This window comes from Gorilla gorilla, chromosome 1, assembly GCF_029281585.2.
Source record: "Gorilla gorilla gorilla isolate KB3781 chromosome 1, NHGRI_mGorGor1-v2.1_pri, whole genome shotgun sequence".
NCBI classification, from domain to species: Eukaryota; Metazoa; Chordata; class Mammalia; order Primates; family Hominidae; genus Gorilla; species Gorilla gorilla.
The window spans coordinates 123,474,537-123,501,461 of NC_073224.2; the positions used below are offsets into that span (position 1 = coordinate 123,474,537).

Here is a 26,925-nt window from a genome sequence, read left to right on the forward strand (position 1 = left end):
TGAGAAGCAGAATCTAGTGCCACACTGCCGGGATTCAAGACTTTGCCCAGTTACTTATGTGGCTTTGAACATGTACAAAATAGGGATAATAATAGTACCTATCTCAGAGGGTGGTTAGGAGGACTGTGACAAGTTTATTAGTATAACCCTGGCACAGAATAAGCTCTCAGTAATCTAACCATATCTGGAGATCAAAATTTTATTTTATTTTGACCCAACCATTCAATGTATGGAAATCTGTCCTATAGAAATACTCACACAAGAATGTAAGAAGATCTGGTGTTTCCCCTGATTATTTAATTACAAAAGAATTATACTGGTACATATACACCATGAAATTCTATGCAGCCATAGAAAGGAATGAGATCATATCCTCTGCAGGGACATAGATGGAGTTGGAAGACATGATTCTCAGCAAACTAACCCAGGAACAGAAAACCAAATACCACATGTTCTCACTTATAAGTGGGAGCTGAATGATGAGAACACATGGACACATGGTGGGGAACACCACACACTGAGGCCTGTCAGGTTGGAGAGGGAGAGCATCAGGAAGAATAGCTAATGGATGCTGGGCTTAATACTTAGGTGACAGGAAGATCTGTGTAGCAAACCACCGTGGCACACATTTACCTATGTAACAACTCTGTATATCCTGCACATGTAGCCTTGAACTTTAAAGTTGAAGAAAAAAAAAAAAGAATTATAAGCAACTAATGTCCATCACTCCGGGAAATACTAAATAAGTTATAGTTTTCTTTTTATATAATGAAATACTATGGAATAGATACGAAGGTAGGTCCTGTTAAGTACTGAGAATTGGCACAGGGTGGAGGTGAGGAGCCCAAATCTAGAGTCAGACATGTGAGTCCAGTGCCAGCCTTCTTGTGCACCGGCTGTGCTTCCTTGTACAAATCACGGAACTTCCTTAGCTGTAAAATGGGAGGAATGACAGTACTCCCCTGAAGGTTCTATATAGACATTTGTTAAATAGATAAATGCTGACAAGGAAGACAGCCTACATACCTAACTTACTAGTGGTTATACAAGGAAATGGGAGTAATGACTTCCTTTTTGACTTTTTGTATTGTTTAACTTTTTAAAAAACGCATGTCATTTTTCTGTCACCAAATTTTAAAAATAAGCCTGGGCCAGATGCAGTGGCTCACACCCGTAATGCCAATACTTTGGGAGGCCGATGTGGGAGGATCACTTGAGCCAGGAGATTGAAATCAGCCTGGTCAACATAGGGAGATCCTGTCTCTACCAGAAAAAAAATAAAAAATAAATAAATAAATACAGGAAAATTAGCCAGGCATGGTAGCACATGCCTGTAGTACCAGCTACTCAGGAGGCTGAGGTGGGAGAATTGCTTGAGCCTGGACATCGAGGCTGCAGTGAGCAATGATTGTGCCACCATATTCCAGCCTGGGCAACAGAGCAAGATCCCGTCTCAAAAGAAAAATCAGTCTAGTTTTTCAGCATATGGTGGTCTGATTGAATTAGTTGATATGTAACTAAAAGAGTCTCATACTAACAGGAATGTTGGTTATTACCATTTTCATTTTAAATAATGGGAAATTAAGACAGACAATGTTAAATGATTTATTAAGTTCAGATATTAAGTAATTTGTAAAATGAAACTAAAATAGAAACAATGTAGTGTAATCTAAAGGACTTGAGTTTTGAGGATCAGACAGTGCTAGGTTCAAAATCCTTCTATGCCTCCTAGAGCCTTTTGCAAATTATGTAACCTCTCTGAAACTCAGTTTTATTATTTGGACAATGAGGTTAATGGTAATAATAGCTAACATTTATTGAGTGCTTACTAAATGGGAAGCATTATAGCAAGAGCTATAAATGTATTATCTCATTTGATCCTCATAAAAACTCTGAGGTACTTGTTTCACAAGGATGAAGGAACTGAGGCACAGAAGGGTTAAATGAGTGGTCCATACCTAGTAAATAGCGGAGCCACGACTTGAACCCAGGTTGATTAACTTCAGCCATATGTACTTCAGAGGGAGATTATGAGAAGATAGCAAGGCACTCAAGAAATTATTTGTTTTACCCCTTTGATTCACTAGACTGTATGGCCTAAAATTTTAATTTTATGTTATAATAAACTTCTAAGGGGTGTGTGATTCTCTTACACTGCTCACGCTAAAGATAACTGACTGCTTGATATACTTGTTTCATTGAGAAGTGGTGGCCCATACCAGGGCAGGTGACAAGGACAGTGGTTCTTATTCATCTGGGCAGCAGCTTCAGTGCTAATTCTAAACACAGGTGGTGAGAGAGACAGCCAACAGGAAGGGGGAAGGAATCACTGCTGACATGTGCAACTGGGAAGATTGATGGTTTCCCTCTCTCTTTTTCCCCAATGTGTCGGCCTGGGAGCAGAGATGTAGAAGCCGCTGTGCTGAGGACAGTAAAATACACAGCACAGTGTCTGCCTGGCTGCAACACTGATTAATGAGACCAAAATGACACAGAAAACAGGCAGCGCTTCGGAAGGATAATTCACAGGCATTTCTTTATTTAGTCATTTCAACAAAAGCAGTTCCCATAAACTGCCCAGTTTGAACTAGAATCTAGAATTCCCCGTGGTTAGAGCAACACAGGGGTATATTTGATGGGATGCATGGATCAAAGAGTGAGAATATAAAGAGAGTTTGTAATGAAGTAAATTCACTAATGACTGGCTGGGTACAAACTTAGGAATTCCTCTACTTTCTCTGACTGACCAAAACATTCACAAAGTTCCAGGTAAGATAGTTATTTGCCTACCTAACTTAATGTAGGGATGATATGAGAATACGTTATCACAAGGAATTGCACCCTGTTAAAGCACTCTTGCTTTTCAAGACTAGTAGCCAGCGTCACCAATTCTTCATGTTTTACCATAGCTGCATAATGTATACATTTAAAATGACATTATCTTTATTAAGGAAATTAATCTAAAAATTAATTAACATCAACTATTATTTTTAGTACTTACTATCACCTGTCTTACTTCCCATGAGCAGCTCTTCAAACTTAATACTATATCCCAAACTAAATCTGTTGACCCATGACCTTCAGGTCAACTCTCCCCGATTCTGCACTGTATTCTCAATTCTGGCTAATGATACAACCATCTACCTAGTCTCCTAACCTTAAGATTCATCCCCAACTCTTTCCTTTCCCTTACCAGATTCTGTTGGTTCAAATCCTGCCTCCTCCAATTACTAGCTATGTGATCTTTGGCAAGTATTTGTGCCTCAGTTTCATCACCTGAAATAAAAATTTTAATAGTACTGATTTATAGGAGAATTGCAAGAATTAAACAAATTAATACATAAAAAGTGTTTAGATTGGTGCCTGGCACATAGAAAATGCTTAATAAATATTAGCTATCTTCATCATCTAATCAATTACTAAATCATCAGGGATGTTTCTCAATACAATTTCATTTCTCCATCAATGTAGTCTAAACCACAATCATCTCACCTGTGCTGTTTCAATAGCTTTTTTCTGAGTTTTTTAATCTTCTACACTATTACCTGAACTATCATTTAAAAGTAATGAATCTCCACTGATTCTTCCTTTTTCACAGAATCAAATCCAAACCCTTAATTTAGTGTATAAAATCCTTCATAATCTGACTTCAAATATATGTAGATTACTTAGACATAGTAAGGGCAATTATCCCCATGAATCAACATTAATTAAGCAAGTGAGAAGTCTTATGAGAAATATAGAGTTCAAGTTTTACATTTAACATTTTAAAACATGCTATTTTTCATTGATTACCCTAACACTAGAGTAAGTATTATATTCACCGAAAAACCACTGAGTAATCCCTAGGATCTATAATTTAAAGCCTAAAACATAAAAAAAATTACATGCCATTTTTCTAGTGTACTTCCATTGCTTGGTGTAGTAGGTTGAATTATGTCCCTTCAAAATTCATGTCTACCTAGAACTTCAGAATGTAACCTTATTTGGAAATAGGATCTTTGCAGATATAATTAGTTAAGATGAGGTCATAGTAGATTATAGTGGGCTCTAAATACAATGACTTGTGTCCTTAAAAGAAGAGAAGACACACAGACACATAGAGGGAAAAGGGCCACATGACAATGGAGGCAGAGATTGGAGTGATACAGCTACAATTCAAGAAAATCCCAAGGATTGCGAAGAGCCACCAGCAGCTAGGAAGAGACAAGGAAGGGTTCTTCCTTAGAGTCTTAAGAAGCATGCCCTGCCAACACCTCAGTGTCAGACTGCTAGCCTCCAGAACTGTGAAAGAATACATTTCTGTTCTTTTAGGCCACCCAGTTTGTGGTACTTTGTTATGGCAGACTTAGAAAACTATTAATAGCACACTTGACTAATGTCTTAAACTGATAAGGTAAGTAAGGTCAGTTGTTCAGGATCTGTAATCTGGTTACTATTTCTGTCAGAAATTCACATCCAGGACACTGGCCTTCTCTTCCAAGACTGTGCAAGCCCTGGGGCAATGCAGAATAGAATAAAAGTGTTCTGCACGGGTTGTGGTGACTGACCAAACCACAACTGTATGTAGGTAGTAGTGCTGAGAGGCAGGAAGCATTATTACATAGACCATGTCAAATAAACAAACAGCCATCAACTAAGGGGCTATAATCATAGATGAAGTTGCTGTTACTTTGTTCTGGGATCAAAGTTCTAGGATCACATTTGCATTGATTCCATAAAATTACTGCACATAGTTGACTTTGTTCCATTTATTTCTTCCATTTAAACAGTAGCTCTGAAATTTTCATTATGCTGTAATCTCTCAGAAAAATGTAAATTTAAACTTAGCAAATATTTATTTCCTTTGGTAAAAAAAAATATTGATTGTATACCATTTTCCAGATGAAGCAGTATGGCATGCACTATTTCAACTTCCATGATCAATTATTGCTCTCCAAAAGGACTCTTTTTTCCCCTTTTGAAATCTTGAGATTGTTTTCTGGCATAATTACCCCAGCCCAAACGGTTTTGAGATTTTTTTTTTTTAAATAAGCAGTAAACTATTTCTTTTACATTAAAAAAACAAGTAAACATGTCTTTAAATTTTCTTTGAAGCTCTTTATAAAAACTTCTAAAAAATAAATGTTATTGTATATATTTAAGGTGTACAGCATGATGTTATGGGATATATACAGATACCAAAAAGGTTACTATAGTGAAGTAAATTAATATATCCATCATCCCACATAGTTATCAATTTCTTTTGTTTTTATGTCAAAAGCAGCTAAATTCTTATTTAATATCAATCCCAAATACAGTACAATTTTATTACCTATAGTCCTCATGTTGTATTTAGATCTCTAGACTTGTTCATCCTACATATCTGCTACTTTGCATCCTCTGACCTACATCTCTCCATTTCCTCCTTTACAATAAATTCTTGTATGTAATAAATAACTTTAGGAGAAAAAAAGAGAAATTCAAATTTGCAAACCAGTATCATCAGCCAATCATTAATTCACCATCCGTCTTTATGTTTAAAAGATTATCTCAATAATCTCTGGAAGCTCTGAATGACAGCCTATAAGGTTAGGGAACAAATAGTCCTATATAGATTAATTTTCTTTTGGAGGTTTTTTTAATGATCGATTCCAAATATACAGTATAGGGAAGGTGAAATGAGTAAGAAAAAAATCATATTTAATTCCCTGTTAACACTAAGCTATATTATTCAAAATGTGTTTCAAAATACTTAATCAGATCACCAAATCTCAGTCACTACCTTAGTTTAAATATTCACTAAGAAAGTAGTCAAGCAACAGAAATCCATTGTGAGACACCATCTAGAGAGAAAGCTACACTGCTATATATAATTTATTAACTTAGTAGTTTAGTCTCTCAATATTTAGCAAGTTTGTTTAAAAATTACCATTCCCATTGGTTTATAGTGACATTAATATAAATCCATAATTTCAAAGTCAACATTCCTTTCACTGTGAACAAAAGACTTCTTTTTTTTTGAGATGGAGTCTCACTCTGTCACCCATGCTGGAGTGCAGTGGCGATCTCGGCTCACTGCAACCTCCACACCGCCTGCCACCCCTGGGTTCAAGGGATTCTCCTGCCTCAGCCTCCCAAGTAGCTGGGATTACAGGCGCCTGCCACCACGCCCGGCTAATTTTTGTATTTTTAGTAGAGACAGGGTTTCACCATCTTGGCCAGGCTGGTCTTGAACTCCTGACCTCGTGATCCACCTGCCTCGGCCTCCCAAAGTGCTGGGATTACAGGAGCAAGCCACTGCACCCAGCCAGTAGTCCAATATATTTCTGACATACCACATAGCTTCCTGCATGTCATATCTTTGAGCCTCTTATACAAGTTGTAAAGAAACTGGCAATCTATATAGAGATGCAGAGAGGATGTTATCAAGGAAGTGTCAGTATTGGGGGGCACTGAAGAGTTTTTAGTTTCTCAAACTCACTGGTAAACCTTAGAATTTGACACAATCGAGTACTTAGTTCTTCCTCTAAATTTTTACCATCACATTGAATCTTCCACTCATGTTTAGTGGCACCATCATGGTTCTAATTTGCACTTGCTCTGTGTGTGTCTATGTGTCTGTGTATGTTTATAAAATAACTACACTCCTAGTCAGTTGTCTTATTGTGCCTAATAAAATTCAAGGACATTTCTTTAATTAAGAGAGCCTTTCCCTTCCTGATTGCTTACATAAATTGATGACAATTTAAAAATTGTTATTAAGTTAGCTTATAATGTATTGTTTAATATACTGAGGAAACATGTATTTCAATTGTAAAGTAATGCAGCAACAAAGTTTTGTTTCTCTAATGTCAGTTATATCATTTGGAATATGAGCATTCTTGTAGTAATCAATTGTAAATGTAAAGGTCAAAATAATGTTCTCCTTTATATTTTATTTTGCTTTTCTAACAACTCTAACAAGTTGACTTTATTCACCAGCGAAATATTTACCATATCCCTTTTGCAGTAAACAATACACTTTCAATTCTGATTTTATTTTTATATATTTTATATCTTTAGATGGGTATATTCTACTTTTGCAAATATGCTTTAAGTCAATAAATTATAATTTTTCAATAGCTTCACCATAAAATCAACACTCACACTCAAACTGTAATAATTTAAATGCAATTTACTTTTGAGTTTTTGAGACTCCTCCTTCCCCAACTGGAAATTTTTAAATGTTGTACATAATTATTCTCTATACTATATTTTAGTAGATAAAATAATTAGCATGAATAGAATATGGCTTTTTATACTATACACATATGTATTGAAATATTAAATTGTACCCCATAAATATGTACAATTACAATGTTTCCATTTAAAAAATCAAATAGTGCTCTCATTTTTGACAATTTCAAACACGTGGTTTGAAAATGTATCTTCAAAGTGCATTACTTTTCATCTACTTAGATGACAAATTACTGTACCATGAAAAGTTATTAATGATAAAATACCTGGTACCACACGTGATACCATTGCTTGCCTCAACTGGTAAACTCCTGGACATTTTTGGGAAAAATAACACAGACTTTTGTTTTGCTGTTACTATCAAATAATTATAAGGTAACTGTAAATGCTCATGTCTGGACCATCAAACAGTAAAGGACAGTGAGAAATGTATGTACCAAGTGGAACAGAGCTGTTTTGTGTGGACAGGTGGAACCCCAGCTGGGTAAAAACAATGCTATTGAAATGTCATCAGTCGAGTTATAATGAAGTGATTTTCTTTATTTTCTATCTTGATGAGAAATGTGTGATTTTTAAAAATACTGTAGCAGAAAAAATAGCCCAATTACCGATCAGATATTTTATATAACAAAGTATTTTTCAATTTCTCTCATATTTCTGACAATTTTAACTTTTTTGCTGACCTCCCACCCCACCGGCACTACTAGGTTAATAAGAATCAAGTCTACTTTTTCAGCCTTTTTCTTCTACCATTCCCCTCCATGAATTGTATACTTCTTTTACTTCCATACTCTTGCTAACTTCCAAGACTTTGCACTTGCAATTCTCTCTGCCTGGAATCCCTTTCTTGACCTAACGAATTTCAATATATCTTTTAAGACCTGGTGCAGCTGTTACCACATTTGTGGAGCACTCTCCGAATCCCCAGGACAAGATGAGTCACTTGCTCCTGTAAGCAACTACAATGCTTTGTCCTCCCTCTATTATAGCACATAGTTGTACTGTAGCTTACTTTTCCTACATGTCCACTACCCTCGCCAGCCAGTGAAATCCTCGAGGGAAAGAACCATGCTGTTATCCCTAACACCAATAGAGCGGGGATTCAATATATGCATATGAATGAAGTAGAAATGAATACTACATGAGGCTTATAGAATGCAGGAGCTGAAGTCTCGTCTTAAATCCCATGACACTCAGAGTCCCCGTGATGGATGAAGATAGAGGCAGGCCATTTCCCAAGATAAGTAGGGAAAATTTTCAAATTATCCCTTCTCAGACTGCCTATCCCAGCTGGCCATCTTTCAGGTAACAATACCTACAACCATCAGAACAGTAATCTCAGCACTTTGGGAGGCTGAGGCAGGCATATCACAAGGTCAGGAGTTTGGGACCAGCCTGGCCAATATGGTGAAACCCCGTCTCTACCAAAAATACAAAAATTAGCCGAGCATGGTGGCACATGCCTGTAGTCCCAGCTACTTGGGAGGCTGAGGCAGAAGAATCGCTTGAACCCAGGAGGTAGAGGTTGCAGTGAGCCAAGATCGTGCCACTGCACTCCAACCAGGGCAGCAGAGCGAGACACCGTCTCAAAACAAAACAAAACAAAGCAACCCCTAATACATTAAATTTAATAAAATACTCTTAGAATAATAAGTGCTTAAAAGCTACCTCATAAACTCTTTATAAAGTTCCTCAACTCTCCTTAGAGTGCAAGTAATCTCACTTTAAAGTTCAGAGTAGATGTTATGTGATAATTTCCTGATATTTATTTTATTTTATTACTATTTTTCTTTTGAGACAGAGTTTAGCTCTTGTTGCCCAGGCTGGAGTGCAATGGCACGATCTCGGCTCACTGCAACCTCAGCCCCCTGGGTTCAAGCGATTCTCCTGCCTCAGCCTCCCGAGTCGCTAGCATTACAGGCGCCCGCCATCACGCCCAGCTAATTTTTGTTATTTTTAGTAGAGAGGAGGTTTTCCCATGTTGGCCAGACTGGTCTCGAACTCCTGACCTCAGGCGATCCACCTGCCTTGGCCTTCCAAAGTGCTGGGATTACAGGCATGAGCCACCATGCCCGGGCTTTATTATTATTTTTTAAGACAGAGTCTCGCTCTGTCACCCAGGCTGGAGTGCAATGGCGTGATCTCAGCTCACTGCAACCTCCACCTCCTGGATTCAAGTGATTCTCCTGCCTCAGCCTTCCGAGTAGTTGGGATTACAGGCGCATGCCACCATGCCCGGATAATTTTTGTATTTTTAGTAGAAACGCGGTTTTACCATGTTCGCCAGGCTGGTCTTGAAGTCCTGACCTCCGGTGATCCACCCACCTCAGCCTCCCAAAGTGCTGGGATTACAGGTGTGAGCCACCATGCCCGGCCCTGATATTTATTTTAACAATGTTCTGTGAAAGAGGCATTCACAAGTATATAGGGAAATTCAATATAAATTCAGTTTGATTTTTGACTAGTTTTGCCCTTAGCTAGAGTATACATTGAACCTATAATACAGTGTCATTTTCTCTTTTCTGGAAGACAGCACTGCACATACCCCACGAGACACCCAAGAGCACTCCTAATTCAGCAAGGGCAGAAACACAGCACAACACTGCAGGATCAGGATGTTTTGAATTGAGTTAATGGATGGGATTTATGGGAAAACTGCATGGAAATGTGTTTAGGTTTTTTAATCTCAATCTTTAAAAAGAATGAATTAAGAATCTCAAAATCAATATCAGATGTTGTATGATGACTTCAATACTACAAAACACATCTTAAAATACTTTGAAATCTAGTTCCTTTTCTGCTCACCTGCTGCTGCTATGGTTCAAGGGGTCAGGGTTTCCTACCACTGCGAAGATTCCTAAGAACCAAAAGCAATATGGAGGAAAACGCTTTGGTCTTACTAATGTCTTCAGCAGTAAGGAAGAAACAGCAAACTCCTAATGTCATCTAGTTAGTAGAGGATAAATGTGTGTTTTAGCATCAGAATTATTTCAACTTTCATTAGGAAATAAATTTGGAATAGGCACGAACTTACACTGGAGAAGGGACATCCTCTTCAATAAATAATGCTGGGAAAATTGGAGAGTCACATATTGAAGAATGAAACTGAACCCTTATCTCTTACCATATATAGAAATCAACTCAAAATAGATGAAGAACTTAAACATAAGACCTGAAACTATAAAAATACTAGCAGAAAACCCAGGAAAAGCTCTCCTGGACACTGGCTAGGCAAAGAATTTATGACTAAGTCCTCAAATGCACAGGCAACAAACCCAAAAATAGACAAGTAGGACCTAATTAAACTTCAAAGCTTATTTTGGTTTAAGAAATAATCAACAGAGTGAATAGACACCTGTCGAATGGGAGAAGATAGCTGCAAACTACTCATCTGACAGGGGACTAATACCCAGAATATACAAGGAACTCAGCTCAACAGCAAAACAAACAAATGAAAAGCAATCCCATTAAAAAGTAGGGAAAGGAAATCAATAGATATTCATCAAAAGAAGACATGAAAATGGCAAACAGATATTTGAAAAAATCTTCAATATTACTAATCATCAGAGAAATGCAAATCAAAACCACAATGAGATATCATCTTACCAAAATCAGAAAAGGTAGAAAATAATGGATGTTGGTGAGGAAGTGGAGAAAAGAGAACTCTTATACCCTGCTGGTGGGAATGGAAACTAGTACAGCTTCTATGGAAAACTGTATGGAGATGTCTTTAAAAACTAAAAATAGAATTACCATTTGATCCAGCAATCCCACTAGTGGGTATCTACCCAAAGAAAAAGAAATCAATATATCAAACGGATATCTGCACTTGCATGTTTACTGCAGCACTATTCACAATAGCAAAGCTATGGAATCAATCTAAGTGTTCATCAACAGATGAATGGATAAAGAAAATGTGTACATATATACAATGGTATGCTACTCAGACATTAGAAAATAAAATAAAATCCTTTCATTTACAGCAATGTGGATAGAACTGGGGGGTTTTTGTTTGTTTTGAGACAGGGTCTCACTCTGTCACCCAGGCTGGAGTGCAGTGGCCTGATCTCAGCTCACTGTAGCTTCGACCTCCCAAGCTCAAGTGATTCGCCCACCTCAGCCTCCTGAATAGCCACACCGGTTAATTTTTATATTTGTTGTAGAGATGGGATTTCACCATGTTGCCCAGGTTGGTCTCGAACTCCTGGGCTCAAGTGATACTCCCACCTTGGCCTTCTAAAGTGCTGGGACTATAGGCTTGAGCCACCATCCCTGGCAAGTGAAATAAGCCAGGCACCAAATGACAAACATCCCATCTTCTCACTCATATGTAGGAGCTAAAATATTTGATCATATGGAAGTAAAGAGTGGAAAGACAGATAACAGAGACTGGGAGGAATGAGTGTGGGTGAGAGGGGAGGATGAAGAGAAGTGGGTTGAAGGGTACAAACATACAGTTCGATAAAAGGAATAAATTCAATGTTCGGCAGCAGAGTAAGGTGACTATAGTTAACAAAAATGTATTGTACTTGGATGATGGACACCCTAAGTACCCTTACTTGATCACTATGTATTATATACGTGTAACAAAATTTCACATTATGTATTATATACATGTAACAAAACTTCACATGTATGCCACAAATTTGTACAAATAAAAATAAAAATAAAATAAAAACAATATAAGAGTCATGTTACTTTTTATGAAGGATAGTCAAAATGTTTCCCAGTAACCAAGTCACATTTTACTAACATTTTTCTCTGCATAATACAGGTGCTTAATATATACTTATTAAATAAATGAGTAAATGAGATAATTTCATAATTACTTTCCTGTTTATTCTCATGGAAAAATAAAAGACTATAAGCCTATTTATGTTTTCAAGCAGTGTCTGTCCCTGTCCTCATTTTCATCAAAATCTTTTACTGAAGTAAACCCACATGTCCTCAAATCTGCAATCTTGGTGTTCACTTATCACATCTAACACAGGATTCCTGAACACAAGCTCCCAAGCCTCTCTAACAAACATGCTAGTCATTTCTTCAGTTTTAAATAGGGAGATCTGAACTATCTCAAAGTTACTGGAACATTCTGATGAGGACGCAAGAGCAGGAAAGAGCAGGCTCCTTAAGGGCCACTGAAACCACAAATATTTCAGAGCTACAAGCCGCAGAACAATGTGTGCTAGATCTAACAACTCCTCCTTTTCATCCAGCACCGCCAAAATAAAATATTACCACTACCCTTTATCCTAAGAAAGCCAACACACACAATTTTGGGCTTATAAAAAAGATAATCATCTATTTTATTAAGTCCTATTTACAAACTGCAGACCACTATGGACTTAGTTTAACGATTACATTTAACTTCACCCAGGCCCTTGTTGGAAGCGGTGGTGGCGGTGGGGGTTGGGGGGGTGGGCAATAATTCGATTTAGTTAAAATAAAAATACCAGATCCTCATTCATTCATCCATCCATTTACATTTATTGAGCACTAGCCATGTACCAAACACTGTGTTGAGGAGTGGGAACACAACAGTCATGAAATAGTAATTCCCCTGAGAAGTCTATAGTCCAGTTGTGATTGTGCCAAGCACACCCAATTCATTGGTCTATTTTACTTAGAATTAATTTTAAATCTCCATCTGCTTAAGCTCCCAAGAGCTTCTCTCTATTTAACCGGTAACCTCAGTTCTTACTTTACTGAATTCAGTACATTGTACCAACTTTTCTACTTCGTACTTGCAAATATTTCCATATAGATAACCATCCTCTGTCTTTGACTTCACAGAAAGGGGTCCCTCTAAGATTAACCCTTTCCCACAGTGCTACTAATTCTATCCTTTCTGTGTTCTTCAGAATATTTCTGTATCAGGTTTTATGTTTTTTCCATCTTTAATCTTTATCTCTTTATCAGATCCTTCAAGTCTTTCCTACTCTATGGAAATATAAAGAGGTTTACCCCCATCTTGGGTCATTTCTCCCTTTCCTACTCTTCCCAAATATTCCTTTAAGAACTTTATACCTGCCACCACCACTTTAACTCCCTATAAGCTACCCCCTACCTTAATCTCTCCACAATCTGCTTTCTTACCCACAGAATTACTAAAGCTCTTCTAAAATTAAAAAAAAAAAAATGATTCCTAATCCTTTAATCCAATAGGCTGTTTTTGTCTTGCTGCTCTTCAATGATCTCTTTGAATCTATCAACTGACACTGTTTATTATCATCCTATAAAACACTCCCCTCTCATTTTCATGAAGCTACACTGCGTTGTTTGTATTTTACACTCTGATTTCTCTAATTTTGTCTTTGTTGGTTCCTCATTTTTTATTCTCAATAAATGGGGATCTAAAGCAGCAGTTTTCTACTTTTTTTTCTGCTACAACAGGTAATATTCACGGAAAAGAGAACAAGAGAGCTTACTTTATTTATCTGATCTTGTTTACCACTTGTGTCAAAGAATTGCTCATCGAATTGACCAGATTCAAGGACCATTACTGGTCCATGTTTGTTTGCTTGTTTGTTGGTTGGTTGGTTGTTTTGGTTTTTGTGGTTTTTTGTTTGTTTCTTTTTCACCAGAGGAGTCTTGCCGTTTCTGTTATCCCTATAAGCCTACGCTAGGGCCAGGTCTGGCTTCCTCGACTTGCTCTTCCCTCATGCAGTAGCTCAAGTTGGTCTCTGGTACCCATTACCTCAGATAGGTGGTAATTCACATCCCAACATTTGGATTTGGGTCAAGAGCTTTGGGCCTAATCAAGTTTACAAGAGCTAGACATAGGAATATCAGGCCCATACCTAGTAGTTAATAATACACTATTTTAATTATCATATGCCACTGACCCAATATCTCCTTTAGAAGCTCTGGAAAAGGAATCCTGTGGTTTAAAGGAGAATTTGTACTTTAACTTTTTTGTACTGAAACTTCAGGCCATAATGTCATCTTTTTACTCCTCTTCACCATACTAGATTTTAAAAAACTGTCAAATAATTCTGGTAACAAGTCAAATAATATAGAACTATATAAAGTAAAAGGTAAAAAATTTGTTCTTCCTTCCTTCATATTACCCCTAAATAAAGCCATCAAAATTAAGACTCAAGTGTATTTATCTATACCTTTATTTAAAAATATGAAACAATTTACATATGTTAGGGCACATTTTTAAACAAAATTGGGATCATATGTTACTCTGCACTTTATTTCTACTTTCTTTTTTAATTAAAAGAAAAAATACAGATTTCTTTTAATTAAAAAGGAAAAAATATATATTTTTTCTTTTAATTAAAAAATGTATTTTTAATTAAAAATATATTTTTAAAATAAAAAAATATATTTTTAAATAGAGATAGAATCTCACTATATTGCTCAGGCTGGTCTCAAGCTCCTGAGTTCAAGTGATCCTCCCACCTCGTCTGCCCAAAGTGTTGGGATTATAGGCATGAGCCACTGAGCCAGACCTTTATTTCCACTTTCCATATTTCCATATATTTCCATATATTACTCTGCTTTTATTTCCATCTTACAATATACCATAGACATCCTTCCAGGTCAATATATATAGATGTAACAAATTCTTTTTAAACTATCTAATACCCATAATATTAGGATCCTTTCCCCCTTATACCTATAATCTTACAATAAACTTTGACTGGTGTCCTTGCCTCCATTGTCTTCCTTTTGAGAATCATATAACATAAGAATATTAAAAATATAAAATATAAAAATATAAATATAGAAAAGTCAAACAGCAACACATTTCTGATGAAAAAACTGATGCCTCAAGAAATTACCCAAATTGTCCAAGAACACTAAATTAGTGGGAGAGTCATTCATTCAACAAATTATTTGTTCAGCATCTAATATGTGGCCCTGGTATTGTGGAGCTTAAATTCCATAAAGAGACATGTAAAAAATAAGAAAGCAAATAACAATGATAAATACAGAATGTGATTAGTGCCATGAAAAAAAAAAACATGGTGAAATAACAGAGTAATGGAGAATTCCCTACTTTAGATAGGATGCACATGAAAAGTACCTTGGAGCACATGACATTTGAACTTTTACCTAAATAATACAGGAGATAATAAATTGTAAGAAGAGGCCAAAAAAAAAAAAACCAGCAAGAACAAAAAGGGAAATCAGTGTTCCTGGTGTGCAGTGATCAAGTGATCACAGGACAAAGAGCAGCAGGAAATGAGGTTGGAAAAGCAGTGAGGGAGCAGATCATACAAGGCCTTGTATGCTATGACAAGGAGCTTGGACTGGCAAATGATTCGAGGATTTTTAAGAAAGGAGTGATTCAATCAGATTTATATTTTACAAAGATTACTCTGGCCTCTAGATCAAGAAATGATAGAAGGCAGTCAAGAATCCAAGCGGGAAAATCATTGCAGGAGCAGAGGTAAGCAGCAGCAGTGGATTTGATTAGGGTATTTTTGGCAAGCAAATGGAGAGATGTGGACAGACTTGACAAATACTTGGAAGGGAATTTCAATAAGACTTGCTGGTGAAATGGGTGTGGGGCTGAGGAAAAGGGTGGTACCAAGGATGAATACTAAGGATTAATTGGTAAAACTGGTACCTAGGACCATTTTCTGTGATGGGACTAAATGGAAAATTATCATCAAATGTTCTATTTTGGACAAGTTTAAGATGCTTAGTATTAGTCTTCTATACACAAATGTTAATTAGGTAAATGGAGACAAATCTGATGCATAGGGGAGAGTTGGAATAGTAATTCAAAAATCATCAGCATATTCATGGTATTTAAAAGATGAAACCAGATGAGCTCACTGAGGGAAACTGTGTGGTAGAGAACTCAGGAGGTAGCTTAGGAGCTGCCAACTCATACAGGTTGGTGGAGTGGGGAGCCAAGATAAGTGACCGACAAAGTGCAGCCAGGGAGGTAGGAGTAAAACAGGAATATGTGGTGTCCTGGAAACCGAGGCATTAAAAAAGGGCATCAGGCCGGGCATGATTGGCTCACACCTATAATCCCAGCACTTTGGGAGGCCTAGGTGAGCGGATCACTTGAGGCCAGGAGTTCGAGACCAGCCTGGCCAACATGGCGAAACCCTGTCTCTACTAAAAATACAAAAATTAGCCGGTGTGGTAATGCGCGCTTGTAATCCCAGCTACTAGGAAGGCTGAGGCAGAGAATCGCTTGAACCTGGGAGGTGGAGGTTGCAGTGAGCCGAGATTGAGCCACTGCACTCCAGCCTGAGCAACAGAGTGAGACTCCATCTCAAAAAAAAAAAAAAAAAAAAAGTGTATTAGGAAGGAGGGTGGAGTCAACTGTGTCAAATGCTAATGACTGATCAAAGAATATGAGTACTAAATATTGACCACTGGATTTGGCACTGTGAAGGTTACTAAAGATTTTAATAAGAAAGATAGGTAGGAAATAGGTAGAAGGAAGACAACGGAATAAAAACCAACTTGGAATAGGCTGTTTTAGAAGGTCAGAAGCAGAGAAAGCATTAACAGTTTTTTTAAATTAATAAATTTATTTTTTAGAGACATTTTAGGTTCACGGCAAAATTGAGCAGAAAATAGAGTTCCCATATATCCTCTGTCCCCACATATATATCACCTTCCCCACTACTGGCATCCCACACCATAGTGGTACATTTGTTAACAATGAACCTACACTGACACATCATAATCACCCAAACTCCACAGTTTACACTAGGGTCTTCCCTTGGGAGTTGTATATTCTATGGATTTGGACAAATGTATAATAACACGTATCCCCCATTATAGTATCATGTAGGAGAGTTTCACTGCCCTAAGAATCCTCTGTGCTGTGGCTATTCATCTCTCCCTTTTCCAAAGCCTGGGTAACCACTAGGCTTTTTACTGTCCCCATAATTTTGCCTTTTCTAGAATGTCATATAATTGAAATTATAAAATATGTAGCGTTTTCTGATTGGCTTCTTTTACTTAGTAATATGCATCTAAATTTCCTCCATATCTTTTCATAGCTTGATAGTTCATTTCTCTTAAGTGCTGAAGAGTGTTCCATTGTCTGGATGTACCACAGTTTATCCATTCACCTACTAAAAGACATCTTGGATACTTCCAACTTTTAGCAATTATAAATAAAGCTGCCACAAATATCCACATGCAGGTTTTTTGGAACATAGTTTTCAATTGATTTGGGTGAACACCAAGGAGCATGAGTGCCAGATTGTATGGTAAGAGTATATTTAGTTTTGTAAGAAACTGCCAGATTGTCTTCCAAGGTGTCTGTACTATTTTGCATTCCCACCATCAGTGAATGAAAGTTCTTGTCACTTCACATTCTTGCCAGCATTTGGAGGTATTAGTGCTTTGAATTTTGGCCATTCTGTTAGGTGTGTGGTCATATCACATTGTTGTTTTGATTTGCAATTCCCTAATGATAAGTGATGTTGAACATCTTTTGATATGCTTACTTACCATCTGTATATCTTTGTTTAAGTGTCTGTTCAGGTCTTTTGCCTGTTTTTCAACTGGGTTGTTCATTTTCTTATTATTGAGTTATAAGAGTTCTTTGTATATTTTTGGGTAACAGTCCTTTATCAGATTTGTCCTTTGCAAATATCTTCTCCTAGTCTGTGGTTTGACTTCTCATTTTCTTGACATTGTGTTTTGCAGAGCAGAAGTTTATAATTGTAATGAAGTGCAGCTTAGCAATTATTTCATTTATGGATGTCACTGCTATACCCAAAGTCATGTAAACTTTATCCTATGCTGTCTCCTACATGGTTTATAGTTTTGCATTTTACATTTAGTGTTAGGATCCATTTTGATTTAAGTGAAGGGTGTAGTGTCTGTGTCTAGATTCGTGTCTTTCAAGCAGATGTCTAATCATTCCAGCATCATTTGATGAAGACTCTTTCTTCCACTGTATTGCCTTTCTTTGACTGTAAATATATATACAGTCAACTGATATAGTCTCCTTCTACCTATTTCCTATATAATGCCTCTCTCTCTCTCTCTCTAGATGAATGCACTCTTATAGTTGGAGAAAGAGAAAGAGAGAGAGAGAGATATTAGTTAGGATTTCCAGCACAATGTTGAAAAGGGGTGGTGACATCCTTGTCTTGTTTCTAACCTTAGCAGAAAGCTTCAAGTTTCTCTGCATTAAGTATGATGTTAGCTGCAGGTCTTTCACAGGCATTCTTTATCAAGTTGAGGAAGTTCCCTTCCATTCCTGGTTTACTGAGAGTTTTCATCATGAATGAGTGTTGCGTTTTGTTAAATGCTTTTTTTTCATCTATTGATATGATCTTGTGATTTTTCTTTTTTAGTTTGTTGATGTGATGGATTGCATTCATTGGTTTTCAAATATTAAACCAGCCTCGCATACCTGATATAAATCCCACTTGATTATGGTGTATAATTCTTTTTATGCATTGTTGGATTCACTTTGCTAGTATTTTGTTGATGATTTTTGCATCCATATTCATAAGACATACTGATCTATAATTTTCTCTTCTGTAATGTCTTTGTATTTTGTCTTTTATTGGTATAGGGTAATGCCTGGGTTCACAGAATGAGTTTGGAAGTATTCCCTCTGCTTCTATCTTCTGAAAGGGATTACAGAGAATCGGTACAATTTCTTCCTAAAACATCTACTAGAGTTCATCAGCGAACCCATCTAGGCCTGGGACTTTATATTTTGGAAGGTTTTAAATTATTGATTCAATTGATTTACCAGATTTAGACCCATTCAGATTGTCTATTTCTTCTTCTGTGAGTTTTAGCAAATTGTGCTTTTCAAGGAATTGGCCCCATTTTATTTAGGTTATTAAAGTTGTGGGCATAGGGTTGTTCATAACATCCCCTTATTATCCTTTTAATGTCTGTGGGATCCATAGTAATATTCCTTCTTTCATTTATGATATAAGTAATTTGTGTCATCTCTTTATTTCTTAGCCTGGCTAAGGGTTAGTGATTTTATTACTATTTTTTTGGGAGGCATGTTATTGATTTTATTGAACTTTTCAAAGAACTAGTTTTTGGTTTTGTAGGTTTTCCCTATTGATTTCCCATTTTCAATTTCATTGATTTCTGCTCCAATTTATTATTTATTTTCACTTGCTTATTTTCAACTTAATGTGCTTTTATTTTGCTAGTTTACTATCTAAGGTGAAAGTTCTGATAACTGATTTTAGATCTTTTTCTTTTCAAATATATTCATTTAATGCTATAATTTTCCCTCTAAGCACTGCTTTCACTGCATCCCACAAATTTCAATAAGTTGTACCTTCAGTTTCATGGAATTCAAAATATTTTAGAATTTCTCTTGAGATTTTATATTTGAGCACTGTGTTATTATAAGTTTGTTGTTTAATCATCAAGTATTTGAGGATTTTCCAGCTATCTTTCTGTTACTGACTACTAGTTTAATTCCATATGGTCTAAGGTCAGATGTTGTAAGATTTCTATTCTCTGAAACTGGTTAAGATCTGTTTTATGGTTCAGAATGTGGTCTATCTTGGTGAATATTCCATGTAAGCTTAAGAAGATGTGCAATCTACTATTGTGAGATACAAATCATCTATAGATGTCAGTTCTATTCAGTTGATTTATGGAGTGTTGAGTTCTATGGCCTTACTAATTTTCTGCCTGCTAGATACCTCCATTTCTCCAACTATAAGAGTGCATTCATCTATTTCTCTTTGGAGTTCTATCAGTTTTTGCCTCGTGTATTTTTACACTTTGATGTTAGGCACATACACATTAAGGATTATCATGTCTTTTTAGAGAATTGACCTCTTTATCATTATGTAATATTTCTCTTTATCCTTGATAACTTTCCTTGACATTCAGTCTGTTCCGTCTGAAATTAATACAGTTGATCCCTTTTTAGCTAGTTTCTTTTATTTAGTTTTGTCATGGTATATCCCCATCTCTTTACTTTAAATCCGTATGTGTCTTTATATTTAAAGTGGGTTTCTTGTAGACAACATAAGTTGATTCTTGTTGGTTTTTTTGATCCACTTCAACAATCTGTCTTTTAAATGGTATATTTAAACCAATGACATTTAAAATGATTATTGACATAGGTGGATTAACATCTACCATTTTTGCTACTGTTTTCTACTTGTGGCCTTTTGTTCTTATTTTTGTCTTCCACACTTTTCTGCCTTTTTTTGTTCTTATTTTTGTCTTCCACACTTTTCTGTAGTTTTTAATTGGGCATTTTATATGATTCAATTTTCTTTCCTTTTTTAGCATATCTATTACACTTTTTTTATTTTTCTACATGATTGCCCTAGACTTTGCACCATACATTTACAACTAATCCAAGTGACTTTGAAATAACACCTACTCCTTCACAGGGGGTACAAATACCTAGTAATAACAAAATATGCCTAATTCCTTCCTCCCATCCTTGTATCATTGGTGTCATTCATTTCCCTTATATATAAGCACAAAGAAGCATATACATATGCATATGTAATCAAATACATTGTTGCTATTATTATTTTGAACGAATTGTTATCTATTAGCTAAATTAGGAATAAGAAAAATTAAAGTTTCCATTTTACTTTCACTTATTCTTTCTCTGATGCATTTTCTTTCTTTATGTAGCTCCAAATTTCGGACCTATATCAATTTCCTTTTCTCTGAAGAACTTCTTTTAACATTTCTTGCAAGGCAGGTGTCCTGTAACAAATTCTCTCAATCTTTGTTTGTCTAAGAAAGTATTTATTTCTTCTTCCCTTTTAAATAATAATTTCACAGGGAACAGAATTCCAGATTGATTTTTTTCCTCTTAACACTAAATATTTCACTCCACTCTCTTTTTGCTTGCGTGGATTCTGAAGAGAAGTCAATTGTAATTCTTATCTTTATTCCTCTATAGGTGTTTATTCCCTCTGGCTTCTTTCAGGACTTTTTTTTTAATATTTGATTTTCTGAATTTTGAATATGATATGCCTAGGTATAGTTTTGGGGGTTTTATTTGTTTGCTTTTGCACTTATCTTGCTTGGTGGTCTCTGAGTTTCCTGGATCTGTGTTTGCTGTCTAACATTAATGTGGAGAAAATTCTCAGTCATTTTTATTCAAATATTGATTCTGTTCCTGTCTCTTTTTCTTCTCCATCAAATATTTTCATTACATGTATTTGTAACTTTTATAGTTGTCCTATAGTTCTTGGATATTCTTTTCTTGTTTATCTTTTATTTTTTCTCATTGCTTTTCAGTTTTGGAAGTTTCTGTTGTCTCAAGCTCAGAGGTCCTTTCAACAACTATGTCCACCCTACTAATGAACCTATCAAAGGCATTCTTCACTTCTAATACAATGTTTTTGATCTCTAGCATTTTAAAACTCTCTTAGAATTCCCATCTCTCTGCTTAAATTACCTATCTGTTCTTTCATGTTGTCTACTTTTTCCATTAAAGCCCTTAACATATTAATCATAGTCAAAAAAAATTCCTGGTCTAATAATTCTCATATTCCTGACATATCTGACTCTAGTTCTGAGGCTTGTTTAGTCTCTTCAAATTGTGTTTTTTACTGGTTAGTATGTCTTGTAACTTTTTGTTCAAAGGTGGACAATAATCTACTAGGTAAAAGGAACTTCAGTAAACAGGCTTTTAATAGTGTAGTGGCAAGTTGTAGGGGGCGATGAAGTATTCTACAGTCTTATGATTAGGTCTCAGTGATTTGGTGAACCTGTGACCCTGAACTGTGAAATTCGCAAGTGCTTTTCAGCTTATTTTTTCATCTCTCTCCCCCTCTTAGGTGAGACAGGATGGCTGGAGGAGGCTGAAGTTGGGAATCTGCCTTCCTCCAGGTAGGTTCAACTATGCCAAATTTCAGTAGATTAGTCTCTGGTAAAATAGTTTCCTCTGAGTCCTTGTTAAAAAGAGTGCTCTGGCATATTTCAAAATGACTCCTTTCCCCTTCTCCCTGCTGGAAGCACTAGAGGATTTTTCTCTAATATTTGTTGTGAGAACCTGGTAAAACTTCTGGAAGGAAAATTCACAAAAATGTAGGCTTCCCCACATGACTCAGTCCCCCTCATATTTTCAACTGTCAGAGTTTTCCATGCTGAGCCTCCAGGAGTTCATCAATTACAGCTTGGATATCCCTGCTCGGTCACTGGTTCCTAGGGAGGTTTCTGCTCATGGGTTTTTATACCAGTACATTGTGGTTCTCTGTATCCAAATATCTGTATCTCCAATTTTTGGGGGCAGAAGTCTTCGCTGTGACCTCATTTCTTTGACAGATCGAAGAAGGTTTGATTTTTGAGTTTGTTCAGATTTTTTTTTTTCTTTGAGACGGAGTTTTGATCTTGTTGCCCAGGCTGGAGTGCAGTGGTGCGATCTTGGCTCACTGCAACCTCCACCTTCTGGGTTCAAGAGATTCTCCTACCTCAGCCTCCTGAGAAGCTGGGATAACAAGCATGCACCACCACGCCCGGCTAATTTTGTATTTTTAGTAGAGACGGGGTTTCACCATGTTGGTCAGGCTGGTCTCAAACTCCTGACCTCAGGTGATCTGGCCGCCTCAGCTTCCCAAAGGGCTGCAATTATAGGCATGAGCCACCACGTCCAGCCTGTTCAGCTTTTTAATTGTTGTTAGGATGAAGTGGAGATGTCTAAATTCCTTATATACCCAACTCTGACAACTTTATTAGAAAAGTTTACCATGAAAGGTGGCAGAGAAGCATGGCAACAGTAAAGAAAGATGTAGAGCCAAGAAATTGTTTTTTAATTGGGAAATATCAGAGCAGTTTTTATGGTGATGGAAATTACCCAGCAGAGAGGGAGACATTTATGATGCAGAAGAGAGAGAATATAAAAACAGGTGTTAAATCATCAAAGTCAGCAGAGAGTAAATGCAGAACACAGAAGGACTGAGCAACCAATGTTAAGAGCAGGAACATCTCTTCCGTTGTGTCTTGCAACAACAGAGAACACAGGCGTACTGCTAACACAAAAATACGGTGCTCATGTCTCATTCTATTTTCTTAATGAAGTATGAAGTGAGAACATTATCTGTCTGGGAAGTAAGGAGAGTTTCAGAAGTAGAAATAACACAGAGTTTCAGAGAGTGGGGCAAGCCAATTTACTAGAAAAAGTTACCAGGCAACAGTAAATGCCCATTTCCAGTTTTTGTTCAGGAATTTAAAGTTAGCTAACTGTAATATATAATATTCTTCTGCAGTCTTGTTTGGCTGTTTGAGCATAAGTGTGAAGAAAGTGAAGAGTAAGTGGGGGTTTGCTGAGTGCACACAACAGAGGAAGAGACTGCAAAGGGATTGAGAGTATTTGTAAGGCAGTGACTACCATGACTGACCGTAAGGAGTAGGGTGACACATCATGAGAAAGAAGTAAGGTCAATAGATAAGTGACATGATGAGGTTGAAACATAGTTGACTAAGCGAGTCCACGGTCAGTAGGTAGGGTTTAGAGATTAGAATGCTAAAAGGTGATATTTGTGAAGTTATGCTACTGTTAGTGATGACAAGATCTGGATTTGAAGCCATTCAAAATTTCTTACTGTATGCAACAAATTGCGTTTGCCTACCTAAAGCAGAAAAGGTTGAGTAGCAGAAACAACGCAGTCAGGATGCTGACACTGCCACTGTATACTGCTAGGGCCTAGACCACAACCATGAATCTCATCCTCCACCCCTTTGTCTTTTAGTTGCCCCCTGTAAGAGTCATATGCCCAAGCAGGTGAAACCTATTGTCTGAGCCCAGGTCATGTGCTTTTCCTTGCTCATTTTACCTAAGGGCAAAGAAAGTAAGGATATCCCTCAATTTGGCTTCCGTTGTAGCAAAAGGGTTTGTGTCACCCCAAAGCTCACTCAGATAGCAGATTCCTTAAGACTAGGAAGGGGTCTAGACAGATATTGGCAGTAAATTATTTTTTAAGGTTAAAAAGTAAAAGATAAATGTCCTTTAAAAAAAATCATGGGAGTTTGTGAGGGACTAAGCTGAGATCAAGGAGATGACTGAAGATAAGGAGGTCACCATCATGAGGCCAGGCACTGTTTTAAGTACTGGTAAGACAAAACTGAACAAAAAGATCAAATCCCTGCACTTTTGGAGTTTACCTTCTCATAGGGGATTGAGCCTCTTGGCTCTTTCCAACACCCTATGCTTCTGCTATTTCTTCAACTATAATAAGACAATAATATAATTTTAAGGATCTCTCTTGCTTCAACTCTCCTGCTTGCTAATCTCTGTAATTCTTTCAGCACACCTCGAGCTCTTTTCATTTACAATAATTAATAAAAGGCTTAAGATGCTAAATACTTGCTTGAGGTAAAAATAAGTAAACTTGTCTATTCTAAGTTATATCTAATAAGAAACAACAGTAGTAAATATACACAGTACTGAGCACTCTCCTACACTATGCTCTTTTCTTTATATACCTTACTTAGCTATCAAAACAAACCTATAACATAGGCACTATTATTATTTGTATTTTACAGATAAGGTGACTAAGGCACAGAAGGGTTTAAGTAACTCAGGTAGGAGATGGTGGGGCCAGGAAGTCTGGCTCTAGTAATGACTTGATTATAACAGCCTTTCCTCTTTTATTTTTAAACCAGAGAGGGGATCTGAGAGCAGGTAAACACTAAAGGAAAAACAAGTCACCAACCTACAGAAAGGGACAGACTAGTCTGAAAGTGCCCAAATGGAAGCTATGAGTATGTGTACAATGCTTAGCAGGGATAATATTGCTAAGAATTAACACTGCTTTGCTTGTTTTATAGTTTGGAGGAGACTTTGTTTGTTTTCAATACCAGGATCTAAAAGAAGAAAAGAATAACAAGAAAGTTCTGGAGTAAAGTCCCTAAATGATGAGAAGATAGGAGTACTGACAGTATCAGTTTGGAGCAGAATATAATAACTTTGGACCTTCCAGATAACCTGAACAAGGTACACAACACCCCTTTTAGTAACCCAGCCACAACTTAGCAAGTTTTCTTCAGCTTCCTGGTTCAGGTTAGGAGATTTGGGAGTTGTCCTAGTAATCAGAGTATAGTTGAGGACCATTACTGTCCACAAGAAAAGTAATTTTCATGGGTAGGATTTGGCAACTCTTCTTGCCATCCCATCCCTGTGTAAGAGACAAAATAGCAATTCCCTACAATTTTACCTACTGCAGAAGCTATAAATGAATTCCTAAGTACATCCTGCAAAGAACTAAACCAAAGCTTGTTTTATCACAGTGTAGATGGCTTCCAGCTACCTTAAATGCAGCCATACGCTCCCTGATATTATAAGTCCTATTATGCAAGCCTCCTCCCCAATCTCAGAGGAGACTAGAAGACATGCCACTGCTGTTGCTTCCCATCCACATTTTAAAATAACAGAATAAAAAAAAATCAGCTTCAATTGGCTCCAGTTGGTGTGAATACTGAGATGCGGTTGTCAGATTTCTGGAAAGCTGCCAGTATGGTCATTAACTAGCCAGATACTAGGCCCACTTACAAACAGGATAATTAATACAATTTTAAATAATGTCAATATTAACGACATTTTAAATTTGGGACTTGGGGATGGGATGAAACAATCTATGAATTAGAATCCTTCTTGCAGTAAGTGCTGTCTATAAGAAAGGGGATAGACTAGGATAAAGGGCAATGGAGCTTCCTCAGTTGTGGCAATCGAGCTTTGCCCAATTAAAATATGGTCTTTTTTTGAAGTCTATGATGGAAGTATCCTAGCTTTGACAAGTTGGCAGTAACCCTTGTGATCTATTTTGCTGGGATATATATTGTCACTGAAAAAATAAAACATATTACAAAACTGGAGAGCAGACCCTGCCTGTGATCATTAGACACACTGGACCAAGTGCCTCAAGCCTTTGATGCCCTGACATGTTATTTTCTGGATAGTGTCCAGCAACCCAATGTAGCATAGCTTTTTCTCTACTGTATCCAGATGGCAAATGGAAGAGATCAAATTCAACAGTTTCAGGGCTAACCTTAATGGATGTGAAGGCTGGCTCCCCTATGAGCTTTTCAGGGATATACAATACAAAAAGGCCTTTGAACAAAGAGACAAATAATTAGTTTTCTCTTTCTTTCTCTCTTCAAAACTAAACCATGAATGTGGTAATCTGGTTCAAATCGATCTTCTGGTTGAAAAGGACAGCCAAATATCTGATGAGTTCTAATCACTGACACCCATGACACTTTCTGTGAAGTTCAGATGGGTGTTACTGTTAATATTCTGGAAAGCTTTTTTCTCTCCCTTCAGGCAAATATTTTTACTCTTCCACTGTTTCCTTCAAAACATTAACCAAGTGTGTGTGTGTGTTCCCAAATGTTTAGGCAGCATTGTCTTATAGAAAGACTCTCACACCCTCACTAAAGGCTGATTTCAGAATTGACTAGCATAAGCATTACACGTTTGCGCTATTGTGTAAGCATACACTAGACCTTCACTCTAAGTACACTTGTATAGTAAGGAATATGATATAAAGTCTGCTTCACTCTCCCAGACTTTACTTATTGAAGATTTGACTTTCTATCATACCAGAAATACCTAATTATTCACATAAAAGTCCTGTGGTATACAGCATAAGACCAGCTTTGTAGTTAGTAAGTGGAGTAAGTATAGTTAGTAAGTGGAGGAGGCAACAATGAGGAGGAGGGCTCAGCATTTGAAAGAAATAAATACGTTTACCTTCCGGGTTCTTCCGTAAAACAAAGATAAGTCAACTTAAAGTAGGAGTTGTT

General features: G+C 36.8%; 1 protein-coding gene across 4 annotated transcripts in view; it reads right to left on the reverse strand.

Moving 5' to 3' along the window:
* WARS2 (tryptophanyl tRNA synthetase 2, mitochondrial) overlaps positions 1 to 26,925 on the reverse strand; it is a 109,235-nt gene that overhangs the window by 58,217 nt on the left and 24,093 nt on the right. Inside the window, exon 1 of one of the 4 annotated variants that reach the window (XM_063695960.1) lies at positions 3,194 to 3,216. The exons of the other annotated variants lie outside the window; for them this stretch is intronic. The gene's annotated coding sequence lies outside the window, so the exon portion shown is untranslated. Of the gene's footprint in view, positions 1 to 3,193; positions 3,217 to 26,925 lie in introns of those variants that run through there. 4 annotated transcript variants of the gene reach the window in all.